Genomic DNA, 17,014 nt, shown 5'->3' with positions numbered 1-17,014 from the left:
CACAGCTCAGCAGACAGTATCACACATGATAGGATTAGATACACAGCTCAGCAGACAGTATCACACATGATAGGATTAGATACACAGCTCAGCAGACAGTATCACACATGATAGGATTAGATACACAGCTCAGCAGGCAGTATCACACATGATGGGATTAGATACACAGCTCAGCAGATTGTATCACACATGATAGGATTAGATACACAGCTCAGCAGACAGTATCACACGTGATAGGATTAGATACACAGCTCAGCAGACCGTATCACACATGATAGGATTAGATACCCAGCTCAGCAGACAGTATCACACATGATAGGATTAGATACAGTGGTTCAGTAGACAGTATCACACACGATAGGATTAGATACACAGCTCAGCAGACAGTATCACACATGATAGGATTAGATAGACGGCTCAGCAGACAGTATCACACATGATAGGATTAGATACACAGCTCAGCAGAAAGTATCACACATGATAGGATTAGATACACAGCTCAGCAGACAGTATCACACATGATGGGATTAGATACACGGCTCAGCAGACAGTATCACACAAGATGGGATTAGATACATGGCTCAGCAGACTGTATCACATTTGATGGATTAGATACACAGCTCAGCAGACAGTATCACACATAAGCTTAGATACACAGCTCAGCAGACACTATCACACATGAGGGGATTAGATACACAGCTCAGCAGACCGTATCACACATAAGCTTAGATACATCTGCCTTGTGATTCGATTTTTCTTGCTGGATCCGGGTGTGGTGGTGTACAATGTTTCCATGCTCATACCAGTCTGTGACCACCAGGGGGCGACGTACGTTTTGTCATGATGTGGTACGGGGCAGTAGTGGGTTGGTTATGAGGGGTTAATAAGTGGCAGTCTGCACTCTGCTCTATTAGTCACTGCTGCAGCTGGTGGGAGAGGCCTGAATGTGTGTAATACAGAATATAATGTACGGGAGGGGGAATCTGCCACCAGGAAACGTTATTCCAGCTCGATAGATAAATAAAATAAGTTTTTGTAAATCCTCCTTTACTGAAGCGCGACAATCGCCGATTACCAGTGCGCACCACTTCCCAGCGATCCGCCTCAGCAAACTGGAGGGGGGCCCCAACCTCATACATAGAATGGTCCTGCGGGCACGCTGCCACGTGACGTGATATAACACTGGATGTCATGTGACCCCGGGCCGCGCCGTTCACCACTGTCAGTAGAGGGTGATGTCGTTCTGTGGAGGCGATGATGTCATTGGGCGCTGTCACCTTGACTGCCGGTGTTATTGGTGGCGCCCTCGTCTGCGTGATCTATAAACTCTGTTATAAGTGGCGACATTTTATAACTGCGTGTTTCCTTCTTTTATCGCTCAGTCACCACGTACATTACTGCAATTACATTTTACACTGTGTAACAATACGCCGCTATTCCTACGCCGGGGTCCGCGTGCGGGAGTATTGCGCAGTTTTTATAAATGTGTTGAAATCTTGGCTAATCTGTAAGCCACGTCCACTTTTAGAAACTGACGAGCATATGGGGCAAATAGCTTCAAATTCTGGCACAAATGGTTAATAACTGCGGAGTAGCAGGTAGGACACTAATTTGGAGTAAAATGCGCCAAAAAAAGGCATAAATCTGGTCAATGTGGAGGATAAAACGTACACCCCGAGCGTCAGCAATGATAAAACCTAACACAGTATTACCTCCTGGGAGGAACAGACGTCTAACACTCTGGAATTTACATCTATTTCTGAACATACAAGGACAGACCGACACTCCCAAACAACGTGACCTGGAAGCAAGGAGACTTGGCTCTGAGTGCTCACATAATACCCCCATACACTGCTCACATAATACCACCATACACTGCTCACATAATGCCACCATACACTGCTCACATAATGCCACCATACACTGCTCACATAATACCACCATACACTGCTCACATAATACCACCATACACTGCTCAAATAATATCCCCATACAGTGCTCACATAATGCCACCATACACTGCTCACATAATGCCACCATACACTGCTCACATAATACCACCATACACTGCTCACATAATACCACCATACACTGATCACATAATACCACCATACACTGCTCACATAATACCACCATACACTGCTCACATAATACCAACATACAGTGCTCACATAATACCACCATACACTGCTCATATAATACCACCATACACTGCTCACATAATATCACCATACACTGCTCACATAATACCGCCATACACTGCTCACATAATACCACCATACACTGCTCATATAATACCACCATACACTGCTCACATAATACCACCATACACTGCTCATATAATACCACCATACACTGCTCACATAATACCACCATACACTGCTCACATAATATCACCATACACTGCTCACATAATATCACCATACACTGCTCACATAATATCACCATACACTGCTCACATAATACCGCCATACACTGCTCACATAATACCACCATACACTGCTCATATAATACCACCATACACTGCTCACATAATACCACCATACACTGCTCACATAATGCCACCATACACTGCTCACATAATGCCACCATACACTGCTCACATAATATCACCATACACTGCTCACATAATATCACCATACACTGCTCACATAATACCACCATACACTGCTCACATAATACCACCATACACTGCTCATATAATACCACCATACACTGCTCACATAATATCACCATACACTGCTCACATAATACCACCATGCACTGCTCACATAATACCACCGTACACTGCTCACATAATACCACCATACACTGCTCACATAATACCACCATACACTGCTCACATAATATCACCATACACTGCTCACATAATATCACCATACACTGCTCACATAATACCACCATGCACTGCTCACATAATACCACCGTACACTGCTCACATAATATCACCATACACTGCTCACATAATACCACCACACACTGCTCACATAATACCACCATACACTGCTCACATAATACCGCCATACACTGCTCATATAATACCCCCATACACTGCTCACATAATATCACCATACACTGCTCACATAATACCACCATACACTGCTCACATAATACCACCATACACTGCTCACATAATACCGCCATACACTGCTCACATAATACCCCCATACACTGCTCACATAATGCCACCATACACTGCTCACATAATACCACCACACACTGCTCACATAATACCACCACACACTGCTCACATAATACCACCACACACTGCTCACATAATACCACCATACACTGCTCACATAATATCACCATACACTGCTCACATAATACCTCCATACACTGCTCACATAATGCCACCATACACTGCTCACATAATACCACCATGCACTGCTCACATAATATCACCATACACTGCTCACATAATATCACCATACACTGCTCACATAATACCTCCATACACTGCTCACATAATGCCACCATACACTGCTCACATAATACCACCATGCACTGCTCACATAATACCACCATACACTGATCACATAATACCGCCATACACTGCTCACATAATACCACCATACACTGATCACATAATACCACCATACACTGCTCATATAATACCACCATACACTGATCACATAATACCACCATACACTGATCACATAATACCACCATGCACTGCTCACATAATGCCACCATACACTGATCACATAATACCGCCATACACTGCTCACATAATACCCCCATACACTGCTCACATAATATCACCATACACTGCTCACATAATACCACCATACACTGCTCACATAATACCACCATACACTGCTCACATAATACCGCCATACACTGCTCACATAATACCCCCATACACTGCTCACATAATATCACCATACACTGCTCACATAATATCACCATACACTGCTCACATAATACCTCCATACACTGCTCACATAATACCCCCATACACTGCTCACATAATACCACCATACACTGCTCACATAATACCACCATACAGTGCTCATATAATACTGCCATACACTTCTCACATAATACCACCATACAGTGCTCACATAATACCACCATACACGGCTCAAATAATATCACCATACACTGCTCACATAATACCACCATACACTGCTCACATAATACCACCATACAGTGCTCAAATAATATCCCCATACAGTGCTCACCTAATACCACCATACACTGCTCACATAATATCCCCATACACTGCTCAAATAATACCACCATACACTGCTCAAATAATATCACCATACACTTCTCACATAATACTACCATACACTGCTCACATAATACCACCGTACACTGCTCACATAATACCGCCATACAGTGCTCACATAATATCCCCATACAGTGCTCACGTAATGCCATCATACACTGCTCACATAGTATCACCATACACTGCTCACATAATACCACCATACACTGCTCACATAATACCAATATACACTGCTCACATAATACCACCATACACTGCTCATATAATACCACCATACAGTGCTCACATAATACCACCATACACTGGTCACATAATACCACCATACACTGATCACATAACACCACCATACACTGCTCACATAATACCACCATACACTGCTCACATAATACCACCATACAGTGCTCACATAATACCACCATACACTGCTCACATAATACCACCATACACTGCTCACATAATACCACCATACACTGCTCATATAATACCACCATACAGTGCTCACATAATACCACCATACACTGCTTACATAATACCACCATACACTGATCACATAATACCACCATACACTGCTCACATAATGCCACCATACACTGCTCACATAATACCACCATACAGTGCTCACATAATACCGCGATACACTGCCCACATAATACCACCACACACTGCTCACATAATACCACCATACACTGCTCACATAATACCACCATACAGTGCTCACATAATACCACCATACACTGGTCACATAATACCGCCATACAGTGCTCACATAATACCACCATACACTGCTCACATACCACCAAACACTGCTCACATAATACCACCATACACTGCTCACATAATACCACCATACACTGCTCACATAATACCACCATACACTGCTCACATAATACCACCATACACTGGTCACATAATAGCACCATACACTGGTCACATAATACCACCATACACTGCTCACATAATACCACCATACAGTGCTCACATACCACCACCATACACTGCTCACATAATACCACCATACACTGCTCACATAATACCACCATACACTGCTCACATAATACCACCACACACTGCTCAAATAATAACACCATACAGTGCTCTAATAATACCACCATACACTGCTCACATAATACCACCATACACTGCTCACATAATACCTCTATACACTGCTCACATAATATCGCCATACACTGCTCACATAATACCGCCATACAGTGCTCACATAATATCACCATACACTGCTCACATAATACCACCATACAGTGCTCACATAATATCACCATACACTGCTCACATAATACCACCATACAGTGCTCACATAATACCACCATACAGTGCTCACATAATACCACCATACAGTGCTCACATAATACCACCATACAGTGCTCACATAATACCACCATACACTGCTCACATAATACCGCCATACAGTGCTCACATAATACCGCCATACACTGCTCACATAATACCGCCATACACTGCTCACATAATATCACCATACACTGCTCACATAATACCACCATACAGTGCTCACATAATACCACCATACAGTGCTCACATAATACCACCATACAGTGCTCACATAATACCACCATACAGTGCTCACATAATACCACCATACACTGCTCACATAATACCGCCATACAGTGCTCACATAATACCGCCATACACTGCTCACATAATACCGCCATACACTGCTCACATAATATCGCCATACAGTGCTCACATAATACCTCTATACACTGCTCACATATCACCATACACTGCTCACATAATACCACCATACACTGCTCACATAATATCACCATACAGTGCTCACATAATACCACCATACACTGCTCACATAATACCTCTATACACTGCTCACATAATATCGCCATACACTGCTCACACAATACCGCCATACAGTGCTCACATAATATCACCACACACTGCTAACATAATACCTCTATACACTGCTCACATACCACCATACACTGCTCACATAATACCACCATACACTGCTCACATAATACCACCATACACTGCTCACATAATACCACCATACACTGCTCACATAATACCACCATACACTGCTCACATAATACCATCATACACTGCTCACATAATACCACCATAAACTACTCACATAGTACCACCATTCAGTGCTCACATAATACCACCATACACTGCTCATATAGTACCACCATACTGTGTTCACATAATACCACCATACACTGCTCACATAATACCATCATACACTGCTCACATAATACCTCCATACACTGCTCACGTAATACCACCATACACTGCTCACGTAATACCACCATACACTGCTCACGTAATACCACCACACACTGCTCACGTAATACCACCACACACTGCTCACGTAATACCACCACACACTGCTCACGTAATACCACCACACACTGCTCACGTAATACCACCATACACTGCTCACATAATACCATCATACACTGCTCACATAATACCACCATACACTGCTCACATAATACCACCATACACTGCTCACATAATACCACCATACACTGCTCACATAATACCACCATACACTGCTCACATAATATCCCCATACAGTGCTCACGTAATGCCATCATACACTGCTCACGTAATACCCCCATACACTGCTCACGTAATACCACCATACACTGCTCACGTAATACCACCATACACTGCTCACGTAATACCACCATACACTGCTCACGTAATACCACCACACACTGCTCACGTAATACCACCACACACTGCTCACGTAATACCACCACACACTGCTCACGTAATACCACCACACACTGCTCACGTAATACCACCATACACTGCTCACGTAATACCACCACACACTGCTCACGTAATACCGCCACACACTGCTCACGTAATACCGCCACACACTGCTCACGTAATACCGCCATACACTGCTCACGTAATACCGCCACACACTGCACAAATTATTACACCCTACACTGCCCACATAATATCACCGTACACTGCTCTAATAGTACCACCATACACTGCTCACATAATACCACTATATAGTGTGTAGATAGTATATGTGTATACAGTGTGTATATAGTGCATGTGTATACAGTGTGTATATAATGTGTTTTTCTATATAGTGTGTTTATACAGCAATAGCAGTGTCAGGGCCCCTGAGGGCCGCAGTCTCTACACTGCTCATGCCCCTCTTGATGCCAGGTGTGAGGACACTGAGTATCTCCTGCCACTCCCAGATGTTTATATAAAATACCAGCAGCTTGTGCACATCCTCGAGCACCACACCAGCCCTCACCACCCGGATGTCACCCCATGGTGTGCAAGGCGAAGCACCAGATAAGATGCCAAGTGACGCAAATCAAGGTGTGGTATGAGCTGAAGGAATCTCACTGAGCTATCTGGGACACGTTAGGTGACATACCACCCACTGCCCACACATACCAGCTCTTACCCACATATCACCTGCTGCCCACACCTACCACCTACTGCCCACACATACCAGCTCTTACCCACATATCACCTGCTGTCCACACATATCACCTACCCACATACCATTCACTGCCGCACTTACCAGCTCTTACACACATCCCACCCACTGCCCACACATACCACCCAGCTCTTACCCACATATCACCTCCTGTACACGCACATCACCTCCTGTACACACATCACCTCCTGTACACACATCACCTCCTGTACACACGCACATCACCTCCTGTACACACGCACATCACCTCCTGTACACGCGCACATCACCTCCTGTACACGCGCGCATCACCTCCTGTACACGCGCGCATCACCTCCTGTACACGCGCGCATCACCTCCTGTACACGCGCGCATCACCTCCTGTACACGCGCGCATCACCTCCTGTACACGCGCGCATCACCTCCTGTACACACATCACCTCCTGTACACACATCACCTCCTGTACACGCGCGCATCACCTCCTGTACACGCGCGCATCACCTCCTGTATGCGCACGCGCATCACCTGTGCACGCGCACGCGCATCACCTGTGCACGCGCATCACCTCCTGTGCACACGGACGCCCATCACCTCCTGTGCACGCGCACGCCCATCACCTCCTGTGCACGCGCACGCCCATCACCTCCTGTGCACGCGCACGCCCATCACCTCCTGTGTAAGACACTAGTCACATTCACTCTATTCCTTTTAAACAAACACTAAAATTGGACCAACACCCCACGATACCGGGGCACGACATGTATACAGCGCTAGACCTTTCCAAGACCTGTGCTGTACTACAGATAGATATGACCACATCTCTAATGTCATTCCCTTGTGGCCAGAGATGTAGTCTGGTGACCCACTGGTTTTGTAAAGGATCTGCCAGGCACAACTTCTGTGTATACGCCCATGGGTAATCAGTCTGCACCTGGTTCTATGTCTCTGAGACTGACTCCATCTTCCACCACTCAGGATGGCAGGCTTAGGAGTGGGAGAGCCTATCGCAGCCTGGCCAGACGGAGCTAGCTCCTGCCCTCTGTCTATTTATACCTGCCTTTCCTGTTCCTCCTTTGCTTGTGATTCTTCTCGTGTGGTTTCCTGGCCTTGCTGCAGCTTCTAGCTATTTGACCTTGCTTCATGCTGACCCCGGCTTACTGACTACTCTCCTGCTCTGCGTTTGGTACCTCGTACACTCCTGGTTTGACTCGGCTTGTTCACCTCTCTTGTTGCTCACGGTGTTGCCGTGGGCAACTGCCCCATTTCCCTTTGCTTGTGTCCCCTTGTCTGTTTGTCTGTCGTGCACTTACTGAGCGTAGGGACCGTCGCCCAGTTGTACCCCGTCGCCTAGGGCGGGTCGTTGCAAGTAGGCAGGGACTGAGTGGTGGGTAGATTAGGGCTCACTGTCTGTTTCCCTACCCCCCTGTCATTACATAATCACAAGCCCATATACCTAGGCTACCCTGGTCCCTCACACTACTATGGACCCCCTTGAGACCCTGGCTCAGCAAATGCAGGGTCTCTCCCTACAGGTCCAGGCCCTGGCTCAGAGGGTCAACCAGCCTGACGCTACCATGGTAGTGCCCCTCACCTCTTGAACCCCACCTCAAGTTGCCTGACCGGTTCTCAGGGGACCGGAGGACTTTTCTCTCCTTTCGGGAGAGTTGTAAGCTCTACTTTCGCTTAAAGCCCCACTCCTCAGGTTCTGAGAGCCAGCGGGTGGGTATAATTATGTCCCGGCTCCAGGAAGGGCCCCAAGAATGGGCCTTCTCCCTGGCTCCTGACGCCCCTGAACTTTCCTCCGTTGATCTTTTCTTTTCTGCTCTCGGACTCATTTATGACGAGACTGACAGGACTGCCTTTGCCGAGAGTCAGCTGGTGACCTTACGTCAGGGTAAGAGACCTGTGGAGGAGTATTGTTCTGACTTTAGGAAGTGGTGCGTAGCTTCTTGGTGGAATGACCCTGCCTTAAGGTGCCTGTTTAGGTTGAGTCTGTCGAACGCCCTGAAAGACCTGCTAGTTAGCTATCCCTGTTCTGACTCCTTAGACCAGGTTATGGCTTTAGCGGTACGACTTGACCGACGTCTCAGGGAACGACAACTTGAACGTTTTTGTGTTTTCCCCTCTGACTCCCCCATGATGCCTCCCAAGGTCCCGTTGCTTCGCTCTTCCACGGAAGACTCGGAGGTACCTATTCAACTCGGGGCCTCCGTGTCCCCCCGACAACGTAGAGAGTTCCGCAGGAAGAATGGTCTCTGCTTCTATTGTGGGGATGACAAGCATCAAGTGAACACCTGTCCTAGGCGTAAGAATAAGCAGCCGGAAAACTTCCGCGCCTAAGTGACCATCGGGGAGGTCACTTGGGTGCACAGGTATTTCCCGTAAATATGAAACGTAATAAAATCTTGCTTCCCTTTCAGGTCTCTTTTGGTGGTAGGTCTGCTACCGGCAGTGCCTTCGTGGATTCAGGGTCTTCTGCTAATATCATGTCTGTGGAATTTGCTATGTCTCTAGCTATGCCTTTGATTGATTTGCCTAAACCTGTCCCGGTAGTGGGTATCGACTCCACTCCTCTTGCTAATGGTTATTTTACACAGCATACCCCTGTTTTCGAACTCCTTGTGGGCTCCATGCATTTGGAGCAGTGCTCTGTACTGTTGATGCAGGGATTATCGTACGATTTGGTTCTAGGCCTTCCCTGGTTGCAGTTGCATAATCCCACATTTGACTGGAATACTGGGGAGCTTACCAAATGGGGTAATGAATGCTTGACGTCATGTTTTTCTGTTAATTCTATTTCTCCCCCTGAGGAGGTGAACACGCTTCCTGAGTTTGTTCAGGACTTCGCTGATGTTTTCTCTAAGGAGGCCTCCGAAGTGTTACCTCCTCATAGAGAATACGATTGCGCTATCGATTTGGTACCAGGAGCTAAGCTCCCTAAGGGTAGGATATTTAATCTTTCTTGTACCGAACGTAAAGCCATGAGAGAGTATATCCAGGAATGCCTGGCCAAGGGTTACATTCGTCCCTCTTCTTCTCCGGTAGGTGCTGGCTTCTTCTTCGTGGGGAAGAAGGATGGTGGTCTTAGGCCATGCATTGACTACCATAACTTGAATAAGGTCACTGTAAGGAACCAGTATCCCCTTCCTTTGATTCCTGATCTCTTTAATCAAGTTCAGGGGGCCCAATGGTTCTCTAAGTTTGATCTACGGGGGGCGTATAACCTTATCCGCATCAAAGAGGGGGATGAGTGGAAGACTGCGTTTAACACGCCCGAAGGTCATCTCGAATACCTCGTCATGCCCTTTGGGTTGTGTAATGCTCCCGCGGTCTTCCAGAATTTCATAAATGAGATTTTGAGAGATTACCTGGGGGTATTTCTTGTAGTGTACCTTGATGACATACTTGTGTTTTCGAAGGACTTGTCCTCCCACATTGAGCATGTCAGGAAGGTGCTCCAGGTCCTTCGGGAAAACAAACTGTTTGCTAAAACCGAAAAATGTGTGTTTGGGGTGCAGGAGATACCATTTTTGGGTCAAATCCTCACTCCTCATGAATTCAGCATGGACCCCGCCAAGGTCCAGGCTGTGGCGGAATGGGTCCAACCTGCCTCCCTGAAGGTGTTACAGTGTTTCTTGGGGTTCGCTAATTATTACAGGAGATTTATTGCTAACTTCTCGGTCATCCCTAAGCCTCTCACGGACCACACTCGCAAAGGTGCTGATCTCCTCCACTGGCCTCCTGAGGCTGTCCAGGCTTTTGAGGTCCTTAAGAAGTGCTTTATCTCGGCCCCGGTGCTGGTCCAGCCCAACCAAATGGAGCCATTTATCGTGGAGGTTGACGCATCCGAGGTGGGAGTGGGGACTGTCTTGTCCCAGGGTACCAGGTCCCTCACCCATCTCCGTCCCTGTGCCTACTTCTCCAGGAAGTTTTCGCCCACTGAGAGTAACTATGATATTGGCAACCGCGAACTCTTAGCCATTAAATGGGCATTTGAAGAGTGGCGCCACTTCCTGGAGGGGGCTAGGCACCAGGTAACGGTCCTTACCGACCACAAGAATCTGGTTTTCCTAGAATCTGCCCGGAGGCTAAACCCGAGACAAGCTCGATGGGCGGTATTTTTTACCAGATTCAACTTTTTGGTTACCTATAGGGCTGGGTCTAAAAATATTAAGGCTGATGCACTGTCGCGTAGCTTCATGGCCAGCCCTCCTTCGGAGGAAGATCCTGCTTGTATTTTGCCTCCAGGTATAATCATTTCCTCTATTGATTCTGATTTAGTCTCTGAAATTGCGGCTGATCAAGGTTCAGCTCCCGGGAACCTTCCTGAGAACAAGCTGTTTGTTCCCCTGCAATTCCGGCTAAGGGTACTTAGGGAAAATCATGACTCCGCACTATCTGGCCATCCAGGCATCCTGGGTACCAAACACCTCATTGCCAGAAACTATTGGTGGCCTCGGTTGCCTAAAGACGTTAAGGCCTACGTCGCCGCTTGTGAGGTTTGTGCTAGGTCCAAGACTCCCAGGTCCCGACCAACGGGCTTACTGCGTTCGTTGCCCATTCCCCAGAGACCTTGGACCCATATCTCCATGGATTTTATCACCGATTTGCCTCCATCTCAAGGCAAGTCGGTGGTGTGGGTTGTAGTAGACCGCTTCAGTAAGATGTGCCACTTTGTGCCCCTCAAGAAACTACCCAATGCTAAGACATTAGCTACCTTGTTTGTCAAACGCATCCTGCGTCTCCATGGGGTTCCTGTCAATATTGTTTCGGACAGAGGGGTACAATTTGTTTCATTGTTTTGGAGAGCCTTCTGTAAAAAGTTGGAGATTGATCTGTCCTTCTCCTTTGCCTTCCATCCTGAAACTAATGGCCAAACTGAGAGGACTAATCAGTCTCTAGAACAATATTTAAGGTGTTTTATCTCTGACTGTCAATATGATTGGGTCTCATTCATTCCCCTCGCCGAATTTTCCCTTAATAACCGGGTCAGTAACTCGTCAGGGGTCTCCCCCTTTTTCTGTAATTTTGGGTTTAATCCACGGTTCTCCTCCGTTTCACCTGGTAGTTCCAACAATCCCGAGGTAGAGGTCGTTCATCGGGAACTGTGCACAGTCTGGGCCCAGGTTCAGAAGAACCTAGAGGCGTCCCAGAGCGTACAAAAAACTCAGGCTGATAGAAGACGTTCTGCTAACCCCTTGTTTATGGTCGGGGATCTGGTGTGGTTATCGTCTAAGAACTTGCGCCTTAAGGTCCCGTCCAAGAAGTTTGCTCCCCAGTTTATAGGGCCGTATAAGGTCATTGAAGTCCTCAATCCTGTCTCCTTCCGACTGGAGTTGCCCCCATCTTTTCGTATACACGACGTGTTTCATGCCTCCCTCCTTAAACGCTGCTCCCCGTCCTTGGCTCCCTCGAGGAAACCTCCTGTTCCCGTTCTCACCCCTGAGGGGGTGGAATTCGAGGTGGCCAAGATTGTGGACAGCAAGATGGTCCAAGGCTCCCTCCAGTACCTGGTCCATTGGAGAGGATACGGGCCTGAGGAGAGGACTTGGGTACCCGCCCAAGATGTTCACGCTGGGGTATTGGTCAGGAAGTTCCACCTTCGTTTCCCCAATAAACCAGGTCAGCTTAGAAAGGGTCCGGTGGCCCCTCATAAAAGGGGGGTACTGTAAAGGATCTGCCAGGCACAACTTCTGTGTATACGCCCATGGGTAATCAGTCTGCACCTGGTTCTATGTCTGTGAGAAGGACTCCATCTTCCACCACTCAGGATGGCAGGCTTAGGAGTGGGAGAGCCTATCACAGCCTGGCCAGACGGAGCTAGCTCCCGCCCTCTGTCTATTTATACCTGCCTTTCCTGTTATTCCTTTGCTTGTGATTCTTCTCGTGTGGTTTCCTCGCCTTGCTGCAGCTTCTAGCTATTTGACCTTGCTTCATACTGACCCCGGCTTACTGACTACTCTCCTGCTCTGCGTTTGGTACCTCGTACACTCCTGGTTTGACTCGGCTCGTTCACCTCTCTTGTTGCTCACGGTGTTGCCGTGGGCAACTGCCCCATTTCCCTTTGCTTGTGTCTGTTTGTCTGTCGTGCACCTACTGAGCGTAGGGACCGTCGCCCAGTTGTACCCCGTCGCCTAGGGCGGGTCGTTGCAAGTAGGCAGGGACTGAGTGGTGGGTATATTAGGGCTCACTGTCTGTTTCCCTACCCCCCTGTCATTACAGGTTTATTGTGATTACAGTCACCGCCAATGCCTACTACTACTCCTATCATTACTGTTTTTACATAGGCCCCTGTTGTGTACTACTACTCCTATCATTATTGTGATTACATAGGCCCCCACGGTCTACTACTCTTTCCTGGTTGCACAGCAGATATGTCATGAACAATCCTGTGTGAATAGCGGCTACCTGCCCTGGAGTTATGAGGAAATAGTCTGGGGGAGGGGGACACATTCTTCAACTTGGCTGACACAGCGCAATATTTATACCATAAACAAAGTCTAGAAACCGAGGCGAGGACTAAACACTGACCAGCGTCTACAGGGGGCGGCCCCTGCTCTCCATACTGAAGATCTGAACCACGTCTATAATGCTTCATAGACCACACCCCCGCGCTAAAGCATCCATCATGATATATTGACCAGACCCCTGCACTATGAACTCCATCATGATATATAGACCACACCCCTGCACTATGACCTCCATCATGATATATAGACCACACCCCTGCACTATGACCTCCATCATGATATATAGACCACACCCCCGCACTATGACCTCCATAATTATATATAGACCACACCCCCACACTATGACCGTCATCATGATATATAGACCAAACCCCCTGCACTTTGACCTCCATCATGATATATAGACCACACCCCTGCACTATGACCTCCATCATTATATATAGACCACACCCCTGCACTATGACCTCCATCATGATAAATAGACCACACCCCGCACTATGACCTCCAGCATGATATATAGACCACACCCCTGAACTATGACCTCCATCATGATATATAGACCACACCCCCGCACTATGACCCCCATCATTATATATAGACCACACCCCCGCACTATGACCCCCATCATTATATATAGACCACCCCCTGCACTATGACCTCCATCATTATATATAGACCACACCCCCGCACTATGACCTCCATGATGATATATAGACCACACCCCCGCACTATGACCCCCATCATTATATATAGAGCACACCCCCGCACTATGATTTCCATCATTATATATAGACCACCCCCTGCACTATGACCTCCATCATGATATATAGACCACACCCCCGCACTATGACCTCCATCATGATATATAGACCACACCCCCGCACTATGACCCCCATCATTATATATAGACCACCCCCCTGCACTATGACCTCCATCATGATATATAGGCCACACCCCTGCACTATGAACTCCATCATGATATATAGACCACACCCCCGCACTATGACCTCCATCATGATATATAGACCACACCCCTGCACTATGACCTCCATCATGATATATAGACCACACCCCCGCACTATGACCTCCATCATGATATATAGACCACACCCCCGCACTATGACCTCCATCATGATATATAGACCACACCCCCGCACTATGACCTCCATCCTGATATATAGACCACACCCCCGCACTATGACCCCCATCATTATATATAGACCACACCCCCGCACTATGACCTCCATCATGATATATAGACCACACCCCTGCACTATGACCTCCATCCTGATATATAGACCACACCCCCGCACTATGACCCCCATCACTATATATAGACCACACCCCCGCACTATGACCCCCATCACTATATATAGACCACACCCCCCTGCATTATGACCTCCGTCATGATATATAGACCACACCCCTGCACTATGACCTCCATCATGATATATAGACCACACCCCCGCACTATGACCCCCATCATGATATATAGACCACACCCCTGCACTATGACCTCCATCATAATATATAGACCACACCCCTGCACTATGACCCCCATCATGATATATAGACCACACCCCTGCACTATGACCTCCATCATGATATATAGACCACCCCCTGCACTATGACCTCCATCATTATACATAGACCACACCCCTGCACTATGACCTCCATCATGATGTATAGACCACACCCCTGCACTATAACCTCCATCATGATCTATAGACCACACCCCCGCACTATGACCTCCATCATTATATATAGACCACACCCCTGCACTATGACCCCCATCATTATATATAGACCACACCCCTGCACTATGACCTCCATCATGATATATAGGCCACACCTCTGCACTATGACCTCCATCATGATATATAGACCACACCCCCGCACTATGACCCCCATCATTATATATATACCACACCCCCGCACTATGACCTCCATCATGATATATATAGACCACACCCCCTCACTTTGACCTCCATCATTATATATAGACCACACCCCTGCACTATGACACCCATTATTATATATAGACCACACCCCCGCACTATGGCCTCCATCATGATATGTAGACCACACCCCCGCACTATGGCCTCCATCATGATATATAGACCACACCCCTGCACTATGACCTCCATCATGATATATAGACCACACCCCCGCACTTTGACCTCCATCATGATATATAGACCACACCCCCGCACTATGACCCCCATCATTATATATAGACCACACCCCTGCACTTTGACCCCCATAATTATATATATACCACACACCCGCACTATGACCTTCATCATTATACATAGACCACACCCCCGCACTATGACCCCCATCATTATATATAGACCACACCCCTGCACTATGACCTCCATCATGATATATAGGCCACACCTCTGCACTATGACCTCCAGCATGATATATAGACCACCCCCCTGCACTATGACCTCCATCATGATATATAGACCACACTCCCCCACACTTTGACCTCCATCATTATATATAGACCACACCCCTGCACTATGACCCCCATCATTATACATAGACCACACCCCCGCACTATGACTTCCATCATTATACATAGACCACACCCCCGCACTATGACCCCCATCATTATATATAGACCACACCCCTGCACTATGACCCCCATCATTATATATAGACCACACCCCTGCACTATGACCTCCATCATGATATATAGGCCACACCTCTGCACTATGACCTCCATCATGATATATAGACCACACCCCCGCACTATGACCCCCATCATTATATATAGACCACACCCCTGCACTATGACCTCCATCATGATATATAGGCCACACCTCTGCACTATGACCTCCAGC

This window comes from Rhinoderma darwinii, unplaced genomic scaffold (genome assembly GCF_050947455.1).
Source record: "Rhinoderma darwinii isolate aRhiDar2 unplaced genomic scaffold, aRhiDar2.hap1 Scaffold_483, whole genome shotgun sequence".
Classification (NCBI taxonomy): domain Eukaryota; kingdom Metazoa; phylum Chordata; class Amphibia; order Anura; family Rhinodermatidae; genus Rhinoderma; species Rhinoderma darwinii.
This window is presented reverse-complemented; position numbering follows the sequence as displayed.